This window comes from Misgurnus anguillicaudatus, chromosome 19, assembly GCF_027580225.2.
Source record: "Misgurnus anguillicaudatus chromosome 19, ASM2758022v2, whole genome shotgun sequence".
Classification (NCBI taxonomy): domain Eukaryota; kingdom Metazoa; phylum Chordata; class Actinopteri; order Cypriniformes; family Cobitidae; genus Misgurnus; species Misgurnus anguillicaudatus.
Genome location: NC_073355.2, coordinates 44,906,761 through 44,910,797, shown reverse-complemented (window position 1 = coordinate 44,910,797; position 4,037 = coordinate 44,906,761). Strand labels below are relative to the sequence as shown.

At 32.7% G+C, this 4,037-nt stretch overlaps 1 long non-coding RNA gene across 5 annotated transcripts; it reads right to left on the bottom strand.

The window, feature by feature from the left end:
• Positions 1 to 444: 444 nt before the first annotated feature.
• LOC129423748 (uncharacterized) lies at positions 445 to 3,676 on the bottom strand. 5 transcript variants are annotated; one of them, XR_012359417.1, is made up of 6 exons: positions 3,291 to 3,676; positions 2,657 to 2,743; positions 2,454 to 2,523; positions 2,263 to 2,357; positions 2,101 to 2,133; positions 446 to 1,433 (listed from the first exon to the last, which is right to left on the bottom strand). It is a non-coding gene; the product is annotated as an uncharacterized lncRNA (long non-coding RNA). The 5 variants fall into 5 exon arrangements; XR_012359416.1 differs by having other exon boundaries at positions 445 to 1,433; positions 2,101 to 2,357; XR_012359415.1 differs by lacking the exon at positions 2,101 to 2,133.
• Positions 3,677 to 4,037: the final 361 nt, after the last annotated feature.

Genomic DNA, 4,037 nt, shown 5'->3' with positions numbered 1-4,037 from the left:
TGACCTGAAAATATGATGTTTGGAGTATTGGGTGAGGCGTTATGATATTGTGTTTTCCTGTTTTAAGAATATGAGGCATAGTTTCAGGAAATGTGTTTAAGCAACCGAGAAAAACTGTAAGCCTACACTGTAAAAAATTTCCCTGTAAAAAAACGGTATTATGCTGGAAGCTGTGGTTGCCAGCATTGCACTGTTAATTTACAGCGGGATACTGTTATTAGAAAAAACAGCATGATACTGTTTTGTTACCTACAGCAGTCAACTGTTATTTTAACAGCATGGTACTGTTTTTGTTACCTACAGAATACAGCTGTTATTTAATAGCATGATACTGTTTTTGTTATCTACAGCATAAAACTGTTATTTAGCATCATATACCTGTTAATTTACAGTACATACTGTATTAGTCACACCTCCATTATTTTAAAATTTAAGTGGATAACATAAAACAAAAAAGGACAGGTTATGAATTTTTTATTCTTTATTCAACACCAGATTGACTGTTATGCTATGTTTGTTATGCCATAAAACAGGCAGAAATACAAGCAGATATATTTTAATATTCAGTGCATAAACTGTGGTGCAATTAAAAGGCACCAATAACATATAATACAAAAAATGACACAAAAAATCAAACAAACAAAGAACAATATTGAGATGCCTTATCTTTACTTAAAATACAAATGTAGTTTAAAATTTTGATTTCAAAAAAGCACAAAAGTTTTACAACTGTAAAAACACCACATTTTTAAAAGAATTCAATAAAACATTAATTTGCTAATTCTTTACCAGACACCAGCCCAATTTTAAATACGAAAACATGGTCTATAATATACAAACCAGTATTAAAAACACCACCCCACCAGTGGTGGCTGGAATGGAGAGTAATGTAAACCTATATGGATCACACATCATGTCAAAATACGTGCCTGCCGCAAACGCTTTGAATATGATAAAGAATAAAAAAGACATGATACTCGCAAGACACTCATTTAACACTAAACTCTGATTACACATGAGATTAAGCTAGTATGGCAAAAGTGAGCATCTCTTTTATCATAATCCCCTTCAAAGTGTCTGGAGCAGGCACGTATTTTGACATGACACGCGATGCACAGGTTCACATGACGCGCCGAACGCACATCTTGAAATGACGAGCCACACACATGACAATGTTTTGGCTAGATATGCATTCGTGCCTCCTCAGAAAAGTCACCTGCCATCACTGCAGCCCACCATATTTAAAAAAAAACTGTATTGGTGGGAAGTGTCAGCTACATTTTAAATGAAGTACCACTCAAAGTCCATAAGTCTTTTTAAAAGATTTGATAGTTTGAGACTGACTGTTGATGGTCTTCTTTTGCAGTTTTCCTGTTTTAGAGGTCACTTTTCCCTTTGCAGCCTTGGTTCGCGGTATGATTTTAATGAAGCGTCTGAAAATAAAAAGAGAATAGAGAATGATTTAAAACTCTGACTTAGATTATCAATTTTTTTTATAAAACTTTACAAAAATGTGTCATTAGTTAACATAAGTTAACTATTTTAGTGAACATGAATTTACAATAAACAATACTTACACAGCGCTTTTGATACTTACACAGCGCTTTTAATTTAACACTTACTAAGACATTATTAAAAGTTGGATTTGTCACATTAATGAAGTGTGAACTAACGAACACAACAAATTACTTTTTATTAACTATTCTTAACAAAAATTACTACATACTTCTTTGTACTGCTTATTGTAAGTTCATGTTAGCTAATACATTGACTAATGTTAAAGTGATAGTTCACCCAAAAATGAAAATTATTTCATAATTTACTCTCATGCGGTTCTAAACCTGTATGAGTTTCTTTATTCTGTTAAATACAAAAGACGATATTTTGATAAATGATGGTAAGCACAAGGTTGGCACTGCCCATTGACTTGGGAACTGTCATCAGTGTGGTTACCATCATTTATTAAAATATCTCAGTTTGTGTTCAACAAAATAAATAAACTCACATGTTTAGAACCACATAAGGGTAAATGAGGAAAGAATTTTGGTTTTTGGGTGAACTATCCCGTTTAACAAATGAGACCTTATTGTGAAGCCTTACCAAAATTGCCTCCTCAAAAGTTACAAATTCAACCTTTAAAGACAGTCACAAGTTAAAATTGAGTTAAGTTAATGATAAATCATTATTTTATGTGGAACCATTCCTTTTAGGTCAACATACTAAGTACCATATTAATGAAAAAATTGAAAAATAACTTGTTACCTTTAAAGGACTTCCAGTGTGGATGCTGCTCTCACTTTTTGCAAGTTGAAGATGTTATCATTAACCGGTTCTCGCCAAGAATATAGCCAAAGATGCTGGAATGGCATAAAGAATAAGAAAGAAAGAAAGAAAGTAAAAGTTGTGTCAGCCTGGAGTGTGGGCCTTGTTTAGTGAAAAATGTCAATATTTACCAAACAGGATCAAACAAGGTGTCACAGGTGAGTTACTAGTCTTCTTAAAGTCAGCAGGAGTGGCACACATCTATTAGCAAAGATAACAATTTATGATAATTAACATCTGCAAAAAGACTTGATAATATTTCATAGAGGCAATATACATTTTACTCATAACATGAATGGTTATACAAAATAATACTCTCTCATCTTTTACTCACCTTAATAATATCTGTAATATTTGTTTGTCTACACAATGCACGAAAAGGGAATAAGGACAAAAATAGCACCAAAGCACCAAAATAACCCTACATGGAGGATAAAAGTAATTCAGATGAGTCAAGAAGTAATCTTTTGATGCGATTCAATTGGTTTTGCTACGGACAAAACTGTAACACTTTTATCAGTTTCTAACCATAAACATAAATTCAAGTTTGACTGCACTTTCTTGTACTTGATGCATAATGACTTAACAAGTTTGAAATCATGTTTGCAACAGAGACAATGTCCATTTTATAAACTTAATGTGTCTTACCACCAATAAAAGCGTGCCACATACAACAGGATGTTTCAACCAGCTAACCAGCATGTAATGAATTTACAAATATCAGATCTTTTTAGTGTTATTTGTAGATATACTTGGTAACAAAGGATTTTAAAAGGATTTTAAGACAATACAAAAACCAGGCAAATTTGCAGATAACACAAGCGTATCTTTCACTTGCAGAGACAGAATGCACACATTAAAAATGTAAAGACACAAAACCCATAATTGATTTTGATCGTTCCTCATTCATCTTTTACACACATTTTAGTAAAATAAACAGGTTGGATAAAACTTTGGTGAATTCTTACCTGTGATCGGATGTGAGTGTAACTGATGTGATGGTAGAATACCCGCTTTGCCTGATTAAAATAGGAAATTAAATCTGATTTATTTTTGAAAAGCTTCACTGGATAAAATGCAATATTTAAAAGTAATATGTAATTTAAAATTAGCACAAGCATCGATAAAGCTGCAGACCTACCTCATGCAGACAATCCAAAATGGCGTGCACAACAAAAAATATGCTATAATACTGTTAAATAACAGTAACATTCTGTTGTTGCTCGACAACCGACCTGAAGTGAGCAAGTCTACCCACAATGCACTGTAAAAAACAGCAACTTACTGTTATTACACGAAAACAGCATTTTGCTGTTGAATTTCCCTGTAAATTTACAGAAATTTTTTACAGTGTAACGTTAGTATATAGCATTAACTAGCATATAGCACTAACTTGGCAGTCACAATTTTATTTTAGCATTGTAACAACATTGTACTTAATTTAATGTGTAATTTAATGTTGGGGTGTACATCACGACTGTAACGTCACAGTTGGTGTTATGTTGAGATTTGTCTGTTTTCCAGCAGTCTTTTGCATGCACAAAGTTTAGATAAGAAAGAGGAAACAATCTGTTTGAGGCTCACAATATGTCATTACCATGTACACAACTCGTATTATTAATCTATGCCTAAAAACATTTTACATTCTACGGCACCTTTAACATGTAAATAACTAACATCTGAAGGAAAACATTTGTCAGTGAGATGGAGGCATA